We start from the raw sequence: 25,216 nt of genomic DNA, 5'->3' as shown, positions 1-25,216 counted from the left end.
ATCTTGCACTGCCCAGCCTCTGGAACTATGAGAAATAAATTTATGTTGTCTAAGCTACTCAGTCTGTATATTTTATTATGGCAACCTGAGCAGACTAACATGCTTGGCTTTGTTTGTTTTCTCTATTAGAAGCAAATGTTATTTAAAGAAATGTTTTAATTAGGGTATAGTTGCTTTACCGTGTTGTTAGTTTCTATTGTACAGCAAAATGAATCAGCTACAGGTATACATATATGCCCTCTTTTTTGGATTTCCTTCCCATTTAGGTCACCGCAGAGCCCCTAGTAGAGTTACCTGTGCTATACAGTAGAGTCTCATTAGGTATCTATTTTATACATAGTAGTGTATACATTTCAATCCCAATCTCCCAATTCACCCCACCTTACCTGCTGGTATCCAAACATTTGTTCTCTATGTCCCTGTCTCTGTTTCTGCTTTGTAAATAAGATCTTTTATACCAATTGTTTCAGATTCCATATATATGCTTAATATATATTTGCTTTTCTCTTTCTGACTTACTTCACTCCGTATGACAGTCTTTAGGTCCATCCAGGTCTCTACAAATAACTCAATTTCATTTTTTTGGCTGAGTAATATTCCATTGTATATATGTACCATATCTTCTTTATCCATTCCTATGTTGATGGACACTTAGGTTGGCTTTATTTTAAATACTCTTTGTCTCTCTCTCTATTACCTCATTGAAACTTTACAGCAATCATGTTTGCAAGGTGCTGTTATTTATATTTTACACATCAGTTACAGGTATCGAAAGCCCAAAGAGATTAAGTCACTTGCTGGAGGACACACAGCTAGTCAGTGGCAGGCAGGCTGGCTCCAGAATCCAAGCTTTCACGATGAATCTGTATGTATTTAGCCAAGGCTTGGTGTGCGGAATAAATGAGATACCATGTGTAAAGGGCTTCTCCGGGTACGTGGCATGTGGGAAATAGCAGAAGTTCCTCACTTTCTCTGCTGACCTATGACCTCATAGGCAGGTTAACCATCATGCCCCATGCCTGCAAGAGCTAGATGAGCCGCATTGCAGGGTTTCCATGGCAGGCCAACAGCTCACATCAAAGACCCATGATGGGAGGCTCCTGTTTGCCCATCTCACCCATCACCAGGCAACACGGTACTGTGGGGAGGCTGAGTAAGCACATACGAAATGAAAATGGTTTTGGAAACAAAGAGCCACCCCGGGAGAGATGTTTGTCTACAGGGCCTTGTGATTTTTGAGGTAGCTGGCAGGGTGGGGGTTGTTGGCAGTGAGATGGTATCATCAGACTACATGTGGAGGTCTTGGGAGGCAGTGTCGGGGGCAGAGGCTGATGACTGCCCCATCTGCTTGCAGCTTTGATCTCAAAGCATCTCCGTTTTCATGATGACTCTGGCAGTGGGGGGGCTTCTTAGGCACAGTGAAAGAATCTGCCTTCAAAGCAGGAGATGCAGGAGATGTGGGTTCAATACCTGCATGGGGAAGATCCCCTGGAGGAGGGCATGGTAACCTACTCCAGGGTTCTTGCCTGGAGAATCCCATGGGGAGAATCCCATCCACTATAGTCTGGTGGGCTATAGTCCATAGAGTCATATAGAATCGGACATGACTGAAATGACTGAGTATAAACACACACACACACACACACACACACACACACACAGAGGTAGTGGGGACATGGCAGCAGGGGATAGAAGGGTGGGGTTAAAGACAGGAGAGTGGAAGAATCCTGGGAGCAAAGGCAGAGGGGTGGGGCAGTGGGCAGGGCTGACCACTTAGTGCCAGGGACCTGATGGACCTTCTCGTTCTATCCACGGAGCCAGTCTTTAAAGCCATCTCGGTTTAGGAAAGCTCAAAAAGGACAGCGCATTTATGAGACCATCTTCTATGACCCGGTGAGGTCCCAGGCTGGAGAGAGACCCTTCAAAGGCTCCTGCCCTCCTTTCTCAAAGTGACCTTGGCCTTGAATGAATGTTCTGTCTCATTCTACCCATGATGGAGGGTGGTTATTAACAAAAGTGGGACTCACCGCTGATTACTTCCCCACTCCATTAATTTTCATTTTCCCTGGATCCTTTGACGCAGACTGTGGGCTGAGACAGTGAGGACTGGAATTTGCTTGTTACTTACTCCTGAGTTAGAACATCTTCCCACCTGCCAGGCATCTTTCTGCTCAGTGTCCTGGCTACACATCTGTGCTCACTTATCATCAGCCAGTTCTTCTCTTCTCCTCCATATAATCCAGAGTCCTTTCTACAGTCCCTACATCAGGAGAACTGAGAAACCACAGGTAGACTGAGGCATCCACCTCACAACTGGCCCAGGTCCTTGGCCAGACATCAGAGCTTAGCCAGGGAAGAGAGCAGTGCAGCCCCCAGACTAAACAGTCCCTGGCCTCTCTGTGGGCAATCCACAAAGAGTGGTCAGTGGTGCGTCTCCTGGTACATTTCAGTAGGTGAAGACTTGCCTGGGGAAGTAGTGCTCGGTGCTCATATTGCATCAGAAGGACCTGGAGAGCTTTTCCTAACTCTGGATGCCTAGGCTCTGTCTCCAAGAGACTTAGTTTCAATTATTCTGAAGCATGGCCCATGTGACTCTAACATATAGCCAGGGTCAAGAACCACTGATCCATGGCCTTCTTCCCTTCATGTGGTGAATGCATGATGCATGGACTTCCCCCAAGTAATCTGTACTTTAATACTGCACGTGGTCAACACAAAGGAATGAATCCCTAATGGTGACATATAGGACACGCAGAAGTATGGGCTTCCCAGATGGCTCTAGTGGTAAAGAACCCATCTGCCAATGCAGGAGACGTAAGTGATGCTGGCTTGATTCCTGGGTCAGAAAGATTCCCTGGAGAAGGGCATGGCAATCCACTCCAGCACTCTTGCCTGGAGAATCCCATGGACAGAGGAGCATGGCATGCTACAGTCCACGGGGCTGCACAGAGTTGAGTCAGACACGACTGGAGTGACTTAGCACACACACGCGGTGATGGTACATTATCTCTTGAGATGTAAAAGTTTCTCTGCAACTCAGAAGACAAGCCCTCATTGCCATAATGGGCACTGCTGCCTATCTTTGGAGGGGATGCCCTGCCAGAAATTAAACTTGCGTTCTTCTCTTTTCTTCACAGGAAGAGTTCCCATGTACAGGAACAGACTGACCGTCCCCATGTAATCCACATTTCAATACTGCATCTTGTCAGCACAAAGGAATGAATCCCTAATGGTGAGATTTAGAGGAAGTGGAAGTGGTGAAACCTCCTTGGAAAGATAGGGGAAAGGTCAATTACCCTGAGAACAGAAGCAGCCCAGCCAGAGCTGGGTGTTTACTATGGGGAAAGAGGGTGGTGGCCCTGAGTCTGTGGATGGTAAATGAGAAAACTGGTCCAACCAGGGCTTCATGGGGAGACTTTCCAATTGTGGAATAGCCAGGAGCTCTGAGCACAGGCCCTTTGGGCTTGTTGGTGGCTGCATGGACCCATGGGAGCTCGAGTGCTACAAGGGGGGCCCAGTCCGGGCTGGGTCTCCCACTTTGCTTTTTTCTGCAGAGAGGTTGCAGAGAGGCCTCTGGTCACATTTTGAGCCCCTCATCTGTGAGGCCTCCTCCTTGGTACCTGGTGGTTGTTGGATTTTCTCCTCTCTCCTGAGCTTGCTGAGGCTACTTCCTCTTCTGGTAGCTCGTGACCAGGACCACAGGTCACCTCCTAGTCTGTGGAGGGTGAGCACTGCACAGTGTGGGAGTTTCAGGGACCTGTACACACCTGGATTTCAGGGACGCTGCTTGGGCAGCTGGGGTTCTAGGGACTGTGTGTGTGTGTGTGTGTGACTACACACGATTCTATTTCCTTTCAGCAAGCTGGGTCCAGAAGAAAGAAGAACAGTCCCTACTCAGGGAACACTATGTCTACAGCCATACCACCCTGAACGTGCACAATCGCATCTGATCTCAGAAGCTAAGCAGGGTCGGGCCTGGATAGTACTTGAGACTTCCTGGGAACACTGGGGTGCTGTAGGCTTTCAGATTCCCTGGTGGCACAGATGGTAAAGAGTCTGCCTGCAGTGCAGGAAACCTGGATTTGATCCCTGGATCAGGAAGATCCCCTGGAGAAGGAAATGGCAAACCCACTCCAGTATTCTTGCCTGGGAAATCCCATGGACAGAGGAGCCTGGCAGGCTACAGTCCCTGGGGTTGCAAAGAATCAGACATGACAGGGAGACTTCACTTCATTGGGAACACTGGAGCTCAGTGTTCCTCCTTCACCTATGAAGGCTCTTCTCAAATGGATGGAATGGGATGGATGCAGGGAAGGGCCCATGGACTGCTCTAGGTAGAGCTTTGGAAGCTTGAGGACTAGACCTTCTTAAATGGACCAGATACCTTGATGGTGCGAGTGATATAGACTTGTGGGTCTTCAGTTGGGTCTCCAAAGGGCTTGAAATATGAAAGGAGGCAGGAGGCAGAAATAGTAGAAGCAAAGTCCTGGCAGTGGCTGCTCAACACAGCTAGCATATCTGCTCGAGTTCCATGGCAGCTGGGTCATAATTTTACAAGTGGAGAAACTGAGTCAAATAAGTGGAACCAGGTCTTAGGGCAAATGGGTGTCTAGCCACTGAGCTTCCCTTCTCAGAAAGGGGCTACTTCCTGAGAAGCTTGGTCATATCAAGGAGCTCATTCACTCACTATTTCCTGAGCACCTACTGTGTGCCAGGCACTGGCTATGGAGTCATGCGAACGGCTGGGAGATGAACTGTGTAGGAAGTCGGGGAAGGGCTTCTCTGAGGAGGTAACACTGGAGCTGAAGCAGGTATAAGATGCTATCTATAGGGACTCCTTGGTGGTCCAGTGGTTGAGACTTTTCTTCCCAACAGAGGGGGTGTGGGTTCGATCCCTGGTCAAGGAGCTAAGATTCCACGGGGCTTGAAGCCAAAAACCCAAAATATAAAAACAGAAGGAATGTTGTACAAGTTCAATAAAGACTTTAAACATGATCCACATCAAAAAATCTTTAAAAATATGATATCACTAGATGTAATACAGAGATACATAGATATACATACGCATGATACAGGAAGGAAGGAATTTTTGTGCTCAGTCATGTCCAACTCTTTGCGAGCCCAAGGGCTCTAGCTCCTCTGTTTGTGGAATTTTCCAAGCAAGAATGCTGGAGCATGTTGCCTTTTCTTTCTCCAGGGGATCTTCCCAACTCAGGGATCAAACCCATGTCTCTTGTGTCTCCTGCATTGGCAGTCATTGAGCCGCCAGGGAAGCCTACGTGTATGGTATGTTATGTAATGATATATCACATCACATCACAGTCCAGCATTTGAAGACACGGGGGAGGCACAAAGAGCAGTCCAGGAGGGTACCATAGCCTTGGCAAAAACCCTGAGGTCAGAATAAACTTGGAGTGTTCAAGAGCACAGCTGATTGTGCGGCCTAGTAGCCTACAAGGGGTTGGAGAGGTAAGGGTGGGTAGGGGACACTTCCTGAGAAGCCTGGTCACTCCAAGCACTGTGGGAAGACACGAAGGGTTTTATATATAAGAGCACCAAGACCTGATGGATAATTTTTAAAAGACCTCTTTGGTTGTCCTCTGAAGGATGGATGGGGGTGGGAAAGAAGCCGGGATGGGCTGGGTTGCTCCCAGGAGTATTCCGGTAGTCTGGACTCCAGGCGACACAGGCTTGATGGCAGCAGCAGACACAGAAAGCTGGGTGAATTCATCCTACACGTTAGCAGGAAAGAGGCCAGTAGTCCAGGATTCTATCCCAACAGGGGGGCTTTCATCAATAAGATTGTTTTCAAGAGGGGTCCTAAGTGTCGCTGCCTCCCTGGCAGCGCCAGCAGCTCCGGGAGTGCCTTTGTTTTCCATCTGCTCTGGTGTTTGTGATTAAATTGATCTGCATGTAACTGATGCTGCTTCTCACCGGTCTGCAAACCAGACCTGCATCCACGGGGCCGCGACATTGTCCACAGCACAACTGCTCTGCAGAACCCTCCTCCCCTCCCCTTCCTGGATGAAGGGGGGAGGTGCACCCCGCAACAGCAAAAAAAATCCTGGCCCCTATCATCTTCATGATTCCTAAAGAGTGTCAGCCAGAGTTTCAAGACAACACATGTTCCCAGAAAATAGCCCTGGCTTCGAGACGCTCCAGGCATTATCCTATTCAAATCACAAACAGATAAATCATCGCTCCACACCATCTCCAGTTAGCCCACGTTGGAAATTAGAAGAGCTTGCATATTCACCGTAGTCGGCTTCTGTCAGATTGGAAATGCTTATGCTAATCGGGATTGCAGCCTACATGCAAAGTTGCGGAGTGTGTAAATAACCAATTATGAGGTTTTTAAAGGAGAAGCTTGTTTGGTTCTGAGAGACAGATTCTCCCCAGTGGAACTCGCTTTTACCTTTGTACGGTATGGATGTAATTTAAAGCATCCCTGGGTGTTCTCCTCACACTATTTATTTAGGGTATTTATACAAGAATAGACTCTATTGAGATGAAGCAGTGTAGATTGAGAGGCGCTTGCTGAAGCTGGAGTGATATTGATTACAATGGCAGAAGATGGTGGTTGTCAGGTCACCTTCCTACCATTGATTGTTGACTGCTCCTTAACACCCCTTCTCCAGCACTCCTGTCCTTCCCCTCTGCCAATCACAGCCACATTAATTGTGGGGACAAATTTAATCATTGCTCCCTTGCAGTCCTGTTGCAATTCCAAGTCATTTTTCACACACAGTAAAATTGTGGTCAGGCTGCGGGAAGGGAAATTGTGAGAGAAGCAGGCTACTGCAAAAAGATACAGTGCATTTCCATCATTTAATGAGGAGAGCTGGAAGGCTAGTTAATTCTCTCTGATTATGCTACGGCTCAGTCTGGGTATTGGGCTGTGCAGAAGAATGCAGGATTGACTCTTTCAATTGCTAGGAAAATTTCCCTGTCTTTGTCAGTAATGGGTGGCCCTCCACCCTCTGGGGGTGTGATGGCCGAAAATTAAACAGCCTGGCAGATCAGCTACCTACTTGCTTAATAGGGGCCAGACCAGCAGTTACCACTGTGGTTGGTGTCAATTTCATTGTCTCTGTGGCCTGTTTGAAAGAAAAAAAAAAAGACTAACTAAGCACTTTGGACTGCAAAGATTTTAATCTTGCCAATACAGATAGCTAGGCAAATCCTTAATTAACTTTGCAAAGTAGGATCTAAATCTTTACCACTTCAAGTTCTCTCAGTGTAATGGAAAGATCATCAACATCATATAGCAAGTGGTCATTCATTCATTCACTGTATAAGGATTGTGGCGCTAGGTGCTGGCAATAGAGGGGTGAACCAAACTTGCCTTTATGGAGTTTATATTCTAGAAAGAGCAGTGTTTTTTCTTTTTTTTGTGATAAGAACACAACATGAGATCTAGCCTTTTAATTTTTAAATGTGCAGTATGTTATTACTGACTATGGGTGCAATGTTGGCCAGATCTCTAGCACTGATTCATCTTACTTAACTGAAACGTTATACCTGTTGATGAATATGTCTCCATTTCCCCTTCGCCCCCCCTCCTCCTGGTAATCACCATTCCAGTCTTTGATCTTATGGTTTTGCCTCTTTTAAATACCTCATCTGAGTGGAATCATGCAGTACTTGTCTATATGTGTCTGGCTTATTTCAGGAGCATAACTTCCTAAAAGTTCATCCATGTTGCTGTATATTGTAGGACTTTCTTCTTTTTTTTTAATTCAGACTGCATGGCCTTGGCACTTATTGCCACCTTGGCCAAGAATGAAGACCTCCTACTTTTTGATGTCTGTATAGTATTACACTGTACTGATCCACCACATTTTCTTGATCCATTCATCTGTCAGAGAACATTGAGGCTCCTTCTGTATCCAACAGCACTCAGGTATTTTGCCTAGTGCTGCGATGAACTCAGGCTTGTACAAATGACCAACAGGTTTATGAAAAAAATGCACTTTGTCACTAGTTATCATGGGAGTGTAACCCAAAACCAGCATCATCTCAAATGTCAGGGTAGCTTTATCAAAGCAAGCAAAGTGAAAGTCACTGTCGTGTCTGACTCTTTGTGACCCCATGGACTATACAGTCTATGGAATTCTCCAGGCCAGAACACTGGAATGGGTAGCCTTTCCCTTCTCCAGGGGATCTTCTCAACCCAGGGATCAAACCCAGGTCTCCCACATTGCAGGCAGATTCTTTACCAGCAGAGCCACGAGGGAAGCCCAAGAATACTGGAGTGAGTAGCCTGTTCCTTCTCCAGAGGATCTTCCCAACTCAGGAATCGAACCAGGGTTCTCCTGCATTGCAGGTGGATTCTTTACTAACTGAGCTATCAGGTCCCAGGTAAAGCACGCAAAGAATCCCCAGAATCAGAAGACATCAAGTGCTGGTGAGGATGTGGAGAAATCAGAGCACTGGAGCGCTGTTGGTGGGAATGCAAAATGCTGAAACTGCTATGGAAAGTGATACAGCAATTCCTCAGAAAGTTAAAAATAAAACTACCATATGATCCAGCAGTCACGCTTCTGGGTTTATATCCAAAAAATCCCCTGAAATCAGCATCTCAAAGAGATCTTAAACCATGTCTAGAACAGTGGTTTTTAGGCTTTAGCATGTTTCAGAATTACCTGGAGGGGTTGTTAAACTATCAGTTGCTGGGCTCCTCCCAGCTCTGGAGTTTCTGATTCAACAGGTCTAGGGTCAGTTCTGGACTTTGCATTTCTTTTTTTAAAAATAGAATTTTATAATTTTATGTATTTATGTATTTATTTTTGGCTGTGCTGGGTCTTCATTGCTGCACGGGCTTTTCTCTGGTTGCGCCGAACTGGGGCTACTCTCTAGTTGCGGTGTGTGGACTTCTCATTGCAGTGACTTCTTTTGTTGCAGAGTTACAAGCTCTAGGGCTCGTGGGCTTCCATAGTTCCAGCACGAGGACTCAGTAGTTTCAGCTCCCTAGCTCTAGAGCACAGGCTCAGTAGTGTGTCACACGGGCTTAGTTGCTCTGAGACTTGTGAGGTCTTCCTGGATCAGGGATTGAACCTGAATTAGCAGGCAGATTCTTGACCACTGAGCCACGAGCCTGGACTTTGCATTTCTAACTAGTCCCCAGGTACCACTGCCGCTAGCCCAGGGAACACCACTTTGAGAACGACTTTGACTGTGTGGATCACAATAAACTGTGGAAAATTCTGAAAGAGACGGGAATACCAGACCACCTGACCTGCCTCTTGAGAAATCTGTATGCAGGTCAGGAAGCAAAAGTTAGAACTGGACATGGAACAACAGACTGGTTCCAAATAGGAAAAGGAGTACGTCAAGGCTGTATATTGTCACCCTGTTTATTTAACTTATATGCAGAGTACATCATGAGAAACGCTGGACTAGAAGAAACACAAGCTGGAATCCAGATTGCCGGGAGAAATATCAATAACCTCAGATATGCAGATGACACCACCCTGATGGCAGAAAGTGAAGAGGAACTAAAAAGCCTCTTGATGAAAGTGAAAGTGAAGAGTGAAAAAGTTGGCTTAAAGCTCAACATTCAGAAAACGAAGATCATGGCATCCGGTCCCATCACTTCATGGGAAATAGATGGGGAAACAGTGGAAACAGTGTCAGACTTTATTTTTCTGGGCTCCAAAATCACTGCAAATGGTGACTGCAGCCATGAAATTAAAAGACGCTTACTCCTTGGAAGGAAAGTTATGACCAACCTAGACAGCATGTTCAAAAGCAGAGACATTACTTTGCCAACAAAGGTCCGTCTAGTCAAGGCTATGGTTTTTCCTGTGGTCATGTATGGATGTGAGAGTTGGACTGTGAAGAAGGCTTAGCACCGAAGAATTGATGCTTTTGAACTGTGGTGTTGGAGAAGACTCTTGAGAGTCCCTTGGACTGCAAGGAGATCCAACCAGTGCATTCTGAAGATCAGCCCTGGGATTTCTTTGGAAGGAATGATGCTAAAGCCGAAACTCCACTACTTTGGCCACCTCATGTGAAGAGTTGACTCATTGGAAAAGACCCTGATGCTGGGAGGGATTGGGGACAGGAGGAGAAGGGGACGACAGAGGATGAGATGGCTGGATGGCATCACTGACTCGATGGGCTTGAGTCTGAGTGAACTCCGGGAGTTGGTGATGGACAGGGAGGCCTGGCGTGCTGCGATTCATGGGGTCGCAAAGAGTCCGACACAACTGAGCGACTGATCTGATCTGATCTGATCTGATACTAACAAGATCAGTAGATGTCAAATCTGGCTGCACATTCACATCACCTTCTGAAAGCTTTGAAAGAATCCCCATGTCTGGGGCCCCACTGCCAGTAATGCTGATTTAATTAATCTGAGCAAGGGTCTGGGCAGGGGTGTTTTGAAAAAAGCACTCCAGGTGGTTCTGTGCAATTGGGTTCAAAAACACTATTTCATCTGAATTTAAGAGTAGAGGATGGAAGATTTTAGTGCATGAGTTGAGAGTCTGACGTATGTCACTGAGCACTCTGGGTCCATTTCTAACCCTGGCAAATTAAAAAATTTTTTTTTCTTAATTTAATTAAGAATTTATTTTGACCTCACACACAGTATGGGATCTTAGTCTCCCGACTAGGGAACCCAAGCCTCTTGCATGGGAAGCATGGAGTCTTAACCACTGGACCACCAGGAAAGTCTCCTTATCCTGGTAGATTACTTGATCTTCCCGTGTGTCATTGTTCTCATCTGTAACAATCATAATATCCAATTTGTAGAGCTGTGGTGAGGCTTGAGGGATATTATATATATATATATATGCCTGGCACATAGCAAGCCCTTGATCCATGCTGGCTTTCTGCATTGTTTTTCCAGCAGTGCATACAGCAGGACTCTACCAATTTTAATTATTCAATATGTGCTTAGTTGCTTGGTCATCATGTCTGACTCTTTGCCACTGCATGGACTATAGCCCGCCAAGCTCCTCTGTCCATTGGGATTCTCCAGGCACAAATACTGGAGTCGGTTGCCATGCCCTCCTCCAGGGGATCTTCCCAACCCAGGGACTGAACCCAGGTCTTCTGCATTGCAGGCGGATTCTTTACCATCTGAGCCACCAGGAAAGCCCAATTATTCGGTATATTTCCAGTTAAATGCCTTGCCTATTAAGATACCAGCAGAGGCTTACTCTGTCTTTCTTAGGCTTGCCATTTGCCCTGATGCTGTCTAGAGGGATCCCTGCCACCTCCCTTCTCTGTCTTCATTCAAACACCAATAATAAGGTCCTCCTGCTGCTCTGACAACCCCAACTTCTTAGCCAGTGTCTTGTTTGCAGCTGTGGAAACATTCGTCATTCAGTGTAACCAAGCAAAGTGCCCCGCCCTGGGATGGGTCTAAAACACACGCTGGAGATGCAGTGCCAGAAGAGCAAATGGTACCCGAGGATAATTCCTCAAATGAGCCACAGGCACATAGTGAAAGCTGTTGGAAGCCAGAGAACCCCTTTTTTAAAAATTCGACTGACAGTCAAGTTTGGGCCTCTCTCCATCACTTTCTCACGCTCTGCTACGCTTTGGACGCTGTTCATTTAAAGAAAGTCATTCTCATTGGGGTGTGGGTGGGGAGAGGGTGGTGGGACCGACAAGAGTTTGGGAAGGAGACGAGGCATGTGCGTGAGGGTGGAAGGCATGACCAGGGATCCTGGGTTGCTCTAGGAGGTGACTGTGGGTGGAGTCAGAGTTCCCAGAGGGAGGGGCAGGGGAAAGAATGTGCTCTCCTGTATTCGCCTTGTTAGACTTGGTGCATGCGCACTCACTCAGTCGTCTCCAACTCTTTGCGACCCCATGGATTGTAGCCCACCAGTCTCCTCTGTCCATGGAATTTCCCAGGCAAGAATTCTGGAGTGGGTTGCCATTTCCTCCTCCAGGGGATCTTCCTGAACCAGGGATCGAACCCATGTCTCTTGTGTCTCTTGCATTGGGTGGGCAGATTTTTTATGGTTAAGCTACCTGTAGGACTTCATAGATGGAGAAGGCAATGGCACCCCACTCCAGTACTTTGCTTGGAAAATCCCATGGATGGAGGAGCCTGGTAGGCTGCAGTCTATGGGGTGGCTAAGAGTTGGGAACGACTGAGCGACTTCCCTTTCACTTTTCACTTTCATGCATTGGAGAAGGAAATGGCGACCCACTCCAGTGTTCTTGCCTGGAGAATCCCAGGGACGGGGGAGCCTGGTGGCTGCTGTCTGTGGTATCACACAGAGTCGGACACGACTGAAGTGACTTAGCAGCAGCAGCGGCAGGACTTCATAGAAGCTATATTTGTACATGGCGCCTGCTGAAACCAAGAATCCAGACTAGTCTTGAGGTGGGGAAAGCAGGGAAGTGATTCCAGGCCCAGTTACTCAGAAGCTCTTATAAAACAGCCTCGCCTTTCACTTGGGTGATGTGGGAGACAGCATCCTTCTTTTGGGTCATCCACAAATTGAGGTCGTATAGCCTAGTGGTCAACAATACAGGCTCTGGGATCAGAAATAATCCTGGGCATGCGTCCTCACCACCTCCTCTTGCTAGGTTGTGTGATCTCAGGCAAGTGCTTCATCTGGTTTTGTTGTTGCATCTATAAAATGGGCATTATAATCGTCCAGTGGCCAGAGTACAGGACTGTCACAAGGATTGAATGAGGTCATGTCTGTAAAATACTCACACCACCTGGTGCATAGTAAGTTCTGCCCTTCAACCATCCAACAACTCTTTACTTGTTAAGCCCAACTACGGGCCTGGCCTCACTCACATAGGAGCTGGCACACAGGGGTGAACAAGGCAGGCATGGTCCCTGTCCTCAGAAAGCTTATCTTATATCCTGGAACAGAGAGGTTGAAGAAAGAACAACAAAACAACAATAATAAATATACAAAGGCAATACCCCGAGAAAACCATAGTTCAAAAGATACAAGTACCCCAGGGTTCACTGCATCACTATTTACAATAACCAGGACATGGAAGCAAACTAATGTCCACTGACAGAGGAAAGGATAAAGAAGATGCAGTGTATACACACACACACACACACACACACACACACAATGGAATATTACTCAGCCATAAAAAGGAATGAAATCGGGTCGTTTGTAGTGATGTGGATGGTCTTAGAGTCTCTCATACAGAGTGATGTAAGTCAGAAAGAGAAAAGCAAATATGTATATTAATGCATATATATGGAATCTAGAAAAATGGTACAGACAAACTTATCTGCAGGGCAGGAATAGACACGGACATAGAGAACAGGCTTATGGACAGAGTCAGGGAAGGAGAGAGGGGGACAAACTGCGAGAGTAGCTTTGACACACACACACTGCCATGAGGAGAACGGATAGCTAGTGGGAAGCTGCTGTGTAATGCCGAGATGTTCAGAGATGTTCAGTCTAATGCCCTGTGATGACCTAGAAGGCTGGGACGGGGGTGTGTGAGGGAGGTCCAAGACGGGGGAGTATATGTATACATATTGATTCATGTTGTTGTGCAGCAGAAACTAACACAGCACTGTAAAGCAATTATGCATGTGTGTGTGTGTGTGTGTGTGTGTGTGTGTGTGTGCTAGGTCACTGCAGTTGTGTCTGAATCTTTGCGACCCTATGGACCGTAGCCCGCCCGGCTCCTCAATCCATGGGATTCTCCAGGCAAGAATACTGGAGTGGGTTGCCATTTCCTGCTCCAGGGGATCTTTGAGACCCAGGGATCGAACCCACATCTCTTATGTCTCCTGCACTGGTAGGTGGGTTCTTTACCACTAGCAATTATATACCAATTAAAAAAAAAAAAAGCAAGGAGGTGGCATTGAATGCTATGGTAATAATTAGAAAGTGGCATGAAGGGGGGGCCACATTCAACTGAGTGGGCAAGATAAGGTCTCTGTGAGGAGAGAACACGTAACCTGAGATAATGAAGAGGCAGCCATACCAGTATCTGGAGCACCACCATTTCGGGGGGTGGGCAGCATGTGCAAAGGTCCTGAGCCTAGACAGAGGAAGGATGGAAAGGAGGCCTGGGAGCTGCTGCAGAGTGATCCATGGTGAGAGCAGGAGGGGATGACGTGGTGGAAAGAGGCCCGAACCAGATCCCGTAGGGCATCGTGGGCTCTGGAAGGACTGTGGAGTGCAGTGGGAGGTCCTGGGAAGATTTGAGCAGGTGAGAAAGGGACTTGTTTGGGTTTTCAGTCTCAGATGATCCCCGGGGCGGCTCAGGGACAACAGACTGAAGGGCGCGAGCAGAAGCAGGGAGACCAGCTAAGGGGCTCCTGCCACCTTGGGGGACAGAGATGCTAGCGGCTCAGCTGTCCCTGCTGATGTCTGCTTTCAGCCCTCCTGCTCTCTCTTGGGGTGGGAAGCAGGGAGAAGAGCCTCCAGTCCAGGTCCCCGGAATGGCAGCTGCAGGCTGGAGAATGGGTTTGGTCCTCCTCACTGTGCATCCTCCGGCCTCAGGCAATAGCGCTGAGATGCAGCAGGAGGGAAGACCCCTCCCGTGCCTAGGTCCCCCAAAGCCCCTCCTGTCCTCCAGGGAACCAGGATGCTGCCCATCACCTGCCCTGGAGGTGACACTAGGTGGTTGCTAGGGGTTTTCTGGATCACTTCCGCTCTTGGAGGCAAGTACATCACCAACAGGTATAGGAAACATGCCTGCTCTGCCTGCCGCCCAGATGCCCAGCCAACCATTAGGAAGTTGCTTGGAACTTTTATCCCCATCTCATTGGGTCCATCTGGTTTTGATACTGAAGAGGCCTAGGCCCTGATGTTTTACTGGCTTCCCACCCCCATCCCCAACCTTCTGGCCTTCTAGCAGGATTGGGTCTATCTGAAGGCCTCTGGGGTAGAAAGGAATTAGACATGAGGTAGAAACCTGGTCTCACAGAACGCATCCCTGGACACAGGACTTGCTGGACAGGTTGGCACACCTGAGTCTATCAAACCAAATTCCTTCTGGGGTCCCCACCCATCCCCCAGCCTGTCTCATGCAACCAGAGAATTTGATTTTTCACAAAAATAGATTTCTCTTCCTCCTCTGGTGTTCTATGGAAGCCCCCAACTTGAAGAAATCCCTTCCCGTCCTGTGCGGTTTGTTGTTTTTTTTTTTTCAGCCCATCTTTGTATTCCTTCGATTTTTATAGCCGACCATTTCGAACGTGAACTAAGTACTAAACAAGCATTATTACCGCTTTGTGCACTGCACACCGCCGAGGCATAAATCCCACATTAACCTCATCCTAAAGAGCAGCTGAATGCATTTTAATAAATGTCCCAAATGGCTTCAGTGTCTAGTAGCCAAACGGAATAAAAAATGCACACATATTACAGGATGTTATGAACCTTTCGATCAAAAGTAATAATAAACAGACTGCTTGTTGGGCTTGGTGATTGGGTTACATTTCTAAACAGTAGATAGAGAGACAAATCAAGGTAGAACTGAGATGATGCTGTGATGTGATCCAAGGGGGCCTAGCAATTTCCAGGGGTTTGTGATGAAAAGGTAGACAGATCTCTTTGCCTCACGATACGTTTTCATTCTAAGCTCTCCATCTAAATGGTACCAAGAGAAACGAGCAAATTAAGAAATCTTTGCTGCATTCAGATATTGAATCTAAGCAGCTAGATAAAGGCTGGGACGCACATCATTTGTCAGCGGAATAAAAATTCAGATGAGGTCTTTTCCTGACGCTGTGCCAGGCACATTAGGAAAGCATTTTATTTTCATGTGTCAGTGACGGCGTGCCGTTGGGGCCAAACTTCCTCCTCCTACAAGGTGTGACTTGAAGGCAGGCACGGTATGGTCTTCTGTTAACGGGCAGCACATCAAGATACAGGGCCTCTGTCACCAGGCTGCCTTCTTCATCCCCTGTCTGGGATTTCCACTCAGAAAGTTCCAGAAGTTAATTAGCCCTTTCGGTCATCAGCCCGGGGTAAATAAGCTATCCTGCCCGTGGCCATTTCGGATGTGCAGATGTTTTGGTCTGGGCACATCTGTAGGCAATCACTCTGCTTTCTGGGCAGGAATGGTGTTTTATTATGGGATTAGATGTGTAATCTTGGATAAATAGTAGAAATTGGAGGACTTCAGTTGGACGACTTGTTTTCTCTCCCGGAGAGCAGTGTAAATAGCAAACCAGAAACCATTCGCTCATTATTGAAGCAATAATCGAACTTGCCAGTCTTCTCCCTTCTGGCGGGACCTCCGGGGTCAGCGTGAAACTCTTGGCATGCGAGGCGCTGAGGGGTGTCGGGCCAGGCATGGGATACAGCGTGGGGGAAACACTGGCTGGGGCCTCTGCTGAGGAGGTGGCTGCTTTGGGGGCCTGGCCACCAGGGGGTCTGGACTGCATCTCAGTGCCTCCTTGCAGTTTTGGAGGGGTAGGTCTTCCGCCAGCCCCAGCCAAACGCCTTCCAGGTGTGAGTATTGCTGAAAGAGGAGGTGGTCCAGGCTGTTACTGATACCTTTCCCCAATTCTAGTAATACATATAATGATGTTACTCAGTTTTGTTTTACATTTCCAAAACAGATGTACCAAATCCCTGTAAACTGATCTATGGTAATACACTTAATTTTAATCTTCAATGTTAAAAGTAAAAACTGATCACGCAAAGCAGAAACATGTGTCACTTCACCATAAGCTGGCACAGGATCCAGCCTCCCCCTCGCCACTTAACCGTTTGGGTCCTGCTGTCGGCTCTTTCCTGATTTGGTCGCCCTTGTTAATTTCCTCCTCGTTTCTCTGGGAGTCTTCCTCTGCCAGGTGTCCTCTGCAGCTGCTGGGCACTTCTCCCCTTGGGCGTGTCCCAGGGTCACAAAGCTTGCTGCTTTGGGCGACCATGAGTGGGCTCTGCAAGGCACATGTCCACTGTGGTTTGGAAAGTTGGAAAAAGATGTCTCAAAGTTATGTCAGATTGTGGAAAACCATTGTAAAAATCAGGATTCCCTGGGAACTCAGCTGATAAACTCCCTGCAATGCATGAGACCCCGGTTCCATTCTTGGGTTGCGAAGTTCCCCTGGAGAAAGGGCAGGCTACCCGCTCCAGTGTTCTTGGGCTTCTCGGGTGGCTCAGATGGTAAAGAATCCACCTACAATGTGGGAGACCTGGGTTCAATCTCTGGGTTGGGAAGATCCCTGGAGGAGGGCATGGCAACCCACTCCAGTATTCTTGCCTGGAGACTCCCCATTGACAGAGGAGCCTGGCAGGCTACAGACCATGGGGTCACAGAGTCAGACACGATTGAGCGACTAAGCACAGCACACATTGTAAAAGTCAATGGAAAAGGGCTTCCCTGGTGATCCAGTGGTTAACAATCTGTCTGCCAATGCGGGGGACACGGGTTCGATCCCTGGTCCGGGAAGATTCTATACACTGCGGGGCAGCTAAGCCCATGTGCTGCAACGACTGAGTCCAAGAGTCACAACTGCTGAAGCCTGTGTGCCTAGAGCCTGTGCTCTGAAACAAGAGAAGCCACTGCAATGAGAAACCCGCACACTGTAAAGAGGGAGTATCCACAGCTTGCAGAAACTAGGGAAAGCCTGCATGCAGCAATGAAGACCCAGAATAGCCAAAATAACTAACTAATTAAATACATAAAAAAATTTTTTAAGTCAATGGAAAGCAAGTGCTCCCTGCCCAAGATGCTGGTTAAATATTAAAGCAAGTTGGGTAATAATTACCAACAATTTCATTCGTGAGTGGACTTCCCTGGTGGCTCTGACAGTAAAGAATCCACCTGCAATTCGGGAGACCTGGGTTTGATCCCTGGGGAACTGTGTTGGAGAAGACTCTTGAGAGTCCCTTGGACAGCAAGGAGATCAAACCAGTCAATCCTAAAGGAAATCAGTCCTGAATATTCATTGGAAGGACTGATGCTGAAGCTGAAGCTCCAATACTTTGGCCACCTGATGCTAAGAACTGACTCATTGGAAAAGACTCTGATACTCGGCAAGATTGAAGGTAGGAGAAGAAGGAGGCGAGAGAGGATGAGATGGTTAGATGGCATCACTGACTCCACAGACATGAGTTTGTGCAAGGTCCAGGAGTTAGTGATGGACAGGGAAGCCTGGTGTGCTTCAGTCCATGGGGTCACAAACAGTCGGACATGACTGAGTGACTAAATTGAGCTGTTTCATGAGTGAAAGTCACTCAGTTGTGTCTGACTCTTTGTGACCCCATGGACTATACAGTCCGAGGAATTCTCCTGGGCAGAATACTGGAGTGGGTAACCATTACCTTCTCCAGGGGATCTTCCCAACCCAGGGAGCGAACCCAGGTCTCCCAGATTGCAGGTGGATTCTTTACCAGCTAAGCCCCATTCATGAGTAAGGGTCAAGGTAAAAGCCCAGAATTTTTCTTCTAGAAGTTGGCTGTAGTTTCTTAACAGAGGAGGTCCTGCTTCTCAGAGGCTCAACATAGGTGGCAATTAGGAAAGTCGACCTGGAAGAAAGGAGGGATTCTTTGGAATATGACAGTAGAGGTGTACCTTCATCATGGATCAGAGGGGCTTGGGATGGTGGAGTGCACGGAATAATTTTTAAGCCAGTGCAAGGCCTCTGGCCCCAAAACTTTGCTCATTCCCAGCTGAGCATCCTATGTGGTACCAGCTTTTTTTCTGAATAACTCCTGGTGGCCATCACCGAACGATGTGGCATTGCTGAAGCTTCATCCCTTGATCAAGGTTAAGAAGCGTTGTTGGCGGATGGACATCTTTTATAACAGAGTTGGGTGGAGGTTAGGGGAAAGTAGTGATTGCCATGACTGTTGGGGTTGACCTCTTGGGAGCAGATACCTCCAGGAGATGAATAATCTCAGACAGAAGGAAAGGCATACAGAGTCTGGAGACCAAGAGGCCAGGCAGAGGGTGGGAACCAGAAGCTGTGAGTACCAATGAGTGCTCAGCATTAGGGGAGGTAATGGGGCCAGGTTACAGAGGGCCTGTGCTAGGGAGTTTCAGACTCGAATCTGAGGCTGATGGTGCGAGCCTCGGAAGGAAGTGACATAGAGATCTGTGACTTAGAAAGATCTCTTGGCCAACTCAGTGGGCGGCACTGAAGAAGACCAAAGAAGAAATGTTGGTCTTTTTCAGCTCTGACCCCTGTCCTTTGATCACCTGCAGGGGCATCTCATTCTCACTGGGCCCCTGTTTCTGCTCTTCATTCTTTCCATTACGTCACTTCCTCTCTAGGCTTTGCATACAAGATTGAGATAACTTCTTTCTTCTTCTGGGACCCTAAATTCTTCATGTTGGCCAAGATTAGAGAGAACTCTTCCCTTCAGGAAGTGAAATCCATCATATGAAAATGCTGAAGGCCAGTGTGGCATGGAAGACTTGAGAAAAACACAGGTTTCTGGGCTCCAGCCACAGAGTTTCTGACTTGATAGGTCAGGGGTACTGGAGGCCTGAAAATCTGCATTTCTACAAGCTCCCAGGTGCTGCTGCTGCTGCCATCCAGGGACCACACTCTCAGCAGCCGTGACAAGCCTCTTGGTGCAAGCAGCCCCTCTTCATCTTTGCTGTGTGATCTGAAGGCAGCGGAGGGATGATCAGATGGTCCTGGATGGTGCAAGTGGAGACATTTCCCTAAGGGAGCTTCAGAAATTAAATTCAGAAGAAGGGTCCTGTGCCCTGGGCCCCGGAGAGCCTGTGCACTTTCTTTTGGGCTCTTGGGGGAAGAGTCCTCTCAGCCCTAACCATGCATGGAGGGTCCTGTTCTTTATCCAAAAACAACATGATGAACAAGAATTCAATTTGGCAGGGGCACTTTCTGTTGAAGCATACTTTCTCTTAATTTAATCACCCATGCAAGAGCCTTCCAGACGTACGGATGGAAGTTTTTAGAAATTCAGCTCATTTTCTCAGATAGTTTCATTCTGGAACATCTGGTGGGGGATGGGAGCTGAGAGGTGGAGAGACAGACTGTCAGATGGAGAGTATTCAACTAGGAATGGGAACCCAGATGGAAAGATTTTTTTTTTGAAAGACACAAAAATGGAGTTGTGGGAAAAATGCATTTCTGGAGTCAGGCCCACCTGGCTGGAATTCCAGACCTGCCACTTACTGGTGTGTGGCTCTGGGCAAACTATCTGATCCCTCTGAACCTCACTTTCTTCATCTGGAAGATGGGTCCATAACAGCTACTTTGCAGAGATGCTGTCAAGATTACAAGTGACATATGTACAGCCTCAAGCACACATTGGAAGCCCAGGAAACCCTCAGATAATGTCATCTATTCTCATAATGTAGTTGCTATTATTTTTCTTCTTCTTTTTAATATTATCTCCATTTCAGAGGATTTATTTTATTCATTTATTTTAGTTTTGACTGTGCTGCATCTTCACTGTCGCTTGGGCTTTTCTCCCGTTGTGAGCGGGGTGGTGCACGAGCTTCTCAGGGCAGTGGCTTCTCTTGCTGTGGCGCATGGGCTCCAGGGCATGCAGGTTTCCGGAGTTGCAGCACGTGAGTTCAGCAGTCGCGGCTCCCCCGCTCAATAGTTGTGGTGCACGGGCTTTGTTGCTTCAAGGTACATGGGATCCTCTCTGATCAGGGATTGAACCCGCGTCTCCTGCACTGGCAGGCAGGTTCTTTACCTCTGAGCCACCAGGGAAGCCCTCAATGTTCTTTCATTCTGCCAGTGTTCTGAGGGGGTCTGCTCTGTGCCGGCTTCTGCTCAGGGCCACAGGGACAGAGTGTGAGAGAGATGTGCCTGCCTGGGAGGAGTTCTGGCCTGGCCCAGCGGAAGACATGGACGATGTGCATATACGCAGCTCCGTGACAGAGGCATCTGCTGGCGCTATACCTGGCACCGTGGAAAGAGATGGTGGACAGTTGTGCCCAATCTAAATTGGGGGCTTGTATTTCTGGACAGAGGCCCTTTCTGGGGACAACAACATGTAAAACCTTGTCTAAAGGAAAAAAAAGACAAAGCTTATCTAGCCTGGGAAAAATATGGCTTCTCTCTTGCCCTCCCAAACTGTGCTTCCTGCCTCTGTGACTCTGTTGTTTAGTCAGTTGTGTCCAATTCTTTGCAACCCCGTGGACCATAGCCTGCCAGGCTCTTCTGTCCATGGGATTTTCTAGGCAAGAATACTGGAATGGGTTGTCATTTCCTCCTTCATCTGTGACTCTGCATGGAGGAAAATAGACTAGAAGGATGTCTTTGTAGCTGGGCATGGGTGGCTTGGGTAGGTGGTGTGACCTCTCTTAGCCGTGCTTTCCAGGTCCAGGCAGGAAGATGGGTGATAAGAACGCAGTGATTGTCACCACAGCTCACCTGTGTCTGGTGCTTGGTGGGTGCCCATCACAGATTCCCAGGCATCAGCTCATTTAGTCTCTGCAGCAACCCCATGAGACTGGCACTATCATGTAAGACCAAGCCTAGGGTGAGGCAAGTGAGTCACTCACACAGGCTCCCAATTTAAGGAGGTACCCAAAATTCAGTAATCAAGACAATATTTTAGGGACTTCCCTGGTGGTTCAGTGGCTAAGACTCCAAGCTCTCAAGGCAAGGGGCCCAGGTTGTTCAATTCCTGGTCAGGGAATTAGATCCTACATGTTGCAAGGAAGATCAAAGATCTTGGATGCTGAAACTAAGACTCAGCACAGCCAAATATATAAATGAAAGAATGAAGAAATACATATTTTAAAAGAACACATTTTAAACAATTATTTATTTTTATTTATTTATTTGGCTCTGCAGGATCTTAGCTGCAGCATCTGAACTCTTAGTCCAGAGGCATGTGGGATTCAGTTCCCTGACCAGGGATTGATCCCAGGCCCTCCTCACTGGGAGCAGAGTCTTAGCCACCAGACTGCCAGGAAAGTCCCAAAAGAAAATATTTTAAAGCCACTTTAAAACATCAATGCAAAAAATTTCTGAGGAACATGTTATCAACATTTTAAATAACAAAACATCCTACTCTCCACTTTTGTAACCCGCCCTCACTCACCTAACCTTTAATCCTGGCCCAGCATCATCCCCATTTTACAGATGAAGAAACTGAGGTGCAGGGAGACTGTCTTTGTTCCTGCCTTGTAGTTCAGGGCCTTCTAATTGAAGGCTGGTGACCAGACAGATGGACTTCCCAGGTGGCTCAGTGGTAAAGAATCTGTCTGCCAATTCAGGGGACGCAGGAGAGGCAGGTTTGATCCCTGAGTCAGGAAGATCACCTGGAGGAGGGCATGGCAACCCACTCCAGTATTCTTGCCTGGAGAAGTCTATGGACAGAGGAGCCTGCTGGGCTACAGTCCATGGGTTGCAAAGAGTCCGACACAACTGAGTGCCTGAGAGTGCACGCACGCACGACCAAGCAAGCAGCTTCCTTCTGCTCTGAATGGTCCTCTGGGGGCATCTGTTCATCCACCCCTCACAGGGAAACAGGAAAATAGACGGTGGATAGCAAGGAGGCTGGGGCAGCTGGGCCGTTTCTGTTGTGGTCGCTGCTACTGTTTAACATGCATCAGACCCCGCAGCGCACTTTGAAATCAAAATGTACCAGGAAGCATCCTGGTAAACTTAGCTCTTTAGTCTTTTGAGGAGGGGGGCACCTGGCTGTACTTCAGAGAGAAATCAGATAGAGCAAAGACAAGACCATTGTCAGTGACCCCAGATGGGAAGAAAGGGAGAATGAGACACCAAAACAGAGCCTGTGGCTACTTGAAAGAGATCACCCGGGGATGGAGGAAGGATCCATACACAATAATATTTTCCCTTTTTTTAATGACTTTCACAAACATTAGTTCATCTATTCATGGCAAGCTAGATGCCATGATTTCCATTTTACTGCTGAGAAAACGTTAAGGGAAGAGAAGGTAGGGATTAGCTTATGATTGGTAGCCTGGCGAGTTGGGGAGACTAGGGCTTAGACCCTCTGCTCCCCTTCCTGCCCTTTTTTCAATACTTCTGTACAGCAGGAGTCCCCAGCCTCCGGGATCGAATGCCTGGTGATCCCAGGTGGAGCTGACATAATAATAATAGAAACGAAGTGCGCAAGAAATGTAACAAGCTTGAATCATCCTGAAGCCATCTCCCCCGTCTGGTCTGTGGAAAAACTGTCCTAAAGGAAACCAGTCCCTGGTGCTAAAAAGTCTGGGGACCACTGCTGTACAGAGCAGCCCACACATGACACAGAGCTTGTTTCTATTTAACTCATAAGCGCAGCACTAAACTCATTGCATCTGTGAACTGGAAGGAAGCAGAGTTCTCTCACCCCAAATCTACCCCAAACGCACCTGCGTTCCTTTTACTCTGCACATGCAAGTTGTTCTTTGAAATAACAGTCCTGGACTTTGCATTCATAACCTGTTTCATTTCACTGAGCTTTGGTCGAGATCTCTCTCGATGTCAGTTCTGTTGTTTGCTTCTGCAGCAGATGTGAATTATACGATGGTCCTAAGGAATCTGGTCTCTGCGTCCATGGGTCTCACAATGTGATGCTGCTGCTCCTCCCATCCGTTGATCTGTTACTCTCCCCTCCTGGGTCTGGGCTGTCCTTGGGGTTTGCTTTGACCTGGAGAATGTAGCAGAAGTGAGGTTGTATTATTTGCAACAGTCAAAAGGTGGAAACAACCCAAGTGTCCATGGACAGAAGAATGAATGAACCAAATGTGATACGCACATACCAGAAATGTTATTCAGCATGGAAAGAGAAGGGCACTCTGACACATGCCCCATAAAGGATGAGGCTTGACGACATGACGCTAAGAGAAATAAGCCAGTTACACAAAGGACAAATATTGTATGATTCCACTTCTGTGAGGTTCCCAGAATAGTCAAATTCATAAAGGCAGAGGTAGAAGGGTGGTTACCAACAGCTAGGGCGAGGGAAGAATGGGGAGTTAGTGTTTAATGGGTACAGAGTTTCTGTTTGGAAAGGTGGAAACGATCTTAGAGATAGATGGTGATGATGGTGGCCCAAAAAAGTGAATGTACTTAATCTCAGTGAACTGTACACTTAAAAATGGTTAAAATGGCAACTTGTATGTCAAAAGTATTTTATCGCAATAAAAATAAATTTTTTTAAAAAGTGAGAATGGGCAAGTTTGGAGCCTAGGCCTTAAGAGGCCTTGCAGTTTCTGCCTTGGCCTTCCTAGAACATGGCCCCAAGAGCACCAAGCAAAGACCATCATCCCCAGTCTAGCCTTGGAAGGGCGAGAGACCACTTGGAGGGGCACAAAGCACCCCAATCAGCAGCCAGTGTGACAGGTCTTCTGGGGTTTTCCAGCCCAGCTGACATGAGGCCAGGCAGAACCCATGGAAGAACTGCCCAGCCAACCCACAGAAGAAGAATGGTATTATTGTTCTAAGCCAACCTCTGTGTCTCTCCTTTTAGTTGCTCACTCTCCTTCAATTCTCTGCTTGTTCATGGATTGGGGGAAGATGTATATTGTACTGTTTCATCCAACTCCTATTTGGTATTACTATTTTTTTTTTTTTTAAGCACAAAAGATCTTCCCTTTCATGGTGACAACCAGGCTAGAAATTTTCATCTTATCATGTTTTAGTGATTCCTAGTGAATCAGAAAATAAAATCTGACCCTTAGCTCTCCTATCACCTAAAAGGCTCATAGGTGTCCCATGAAGACCTGTTTACAAGCCATGGACTCTTTATCATGAACTCTCCCCCAGTCCTGTTAACCAAAGGTGATTTTTTTTCCTGTTCCTCCAGACGAAAGTCATACTCCCAGGAAATCTGTCATTTTTCCAGGTAGAATAATAACTTATCAGAGGGTTTCTTAACCAACTGAGTTAAGACTTTACAGCAATGAAACATGGACTCTTACCCCTGCTGAAGACAAAATAAGTGATACAAACTTTCTAGAGACGATGTAGCAATCTTGATAAAAAGAATGAAAAATATACATAGCCTATGAGTCCCACATTTCACTTTTAGGAACTTGTCTTAAGTAAATAATTGTGGCTGTGAGCTAAGATTTAGCTACACAGAAGTATATTATGGTATTGATTGTATTAGTGAAAAATAGGAAACAACCCCCATTTCCAATAAGAGGGGATTTATCAAATATTTTTAAGTTGTAGCCATAGAAGAGAATGTTATGCAGCTGTTAAAATTTTTTTGTAGAAGACTACTCAATGATATGGGGCTTCCCTGGTGGCTCAGATGGTAAAGAATTGACCTGTAATGTGGGAAACCTGGGTTTGATCCCTGGGTCAGGGATATCTCCTGGAGGAGGGCATGGCAACCCACTCTAGTAC

This window comes from Bos indicus x Bos taurus, chromosome 18 (genome assembly GCF_003369695.1).
Source record: "Bos indicus x Bos taurus breed Angus x Brahman F1 hybrid chromosome 18, Bos_hybrid_MaternalHap_v2.0, whole genome shotgun sequence".
NCBI classification, from domain to species: Eukaryota; Metazoa; Chordata; class Mammalia; order Artiodactyla; family Bovidae; genus Bos; species Bos indicus x Bos taurus.
This window is presented reverse-complemented; position numbering follows the sequence as displayed.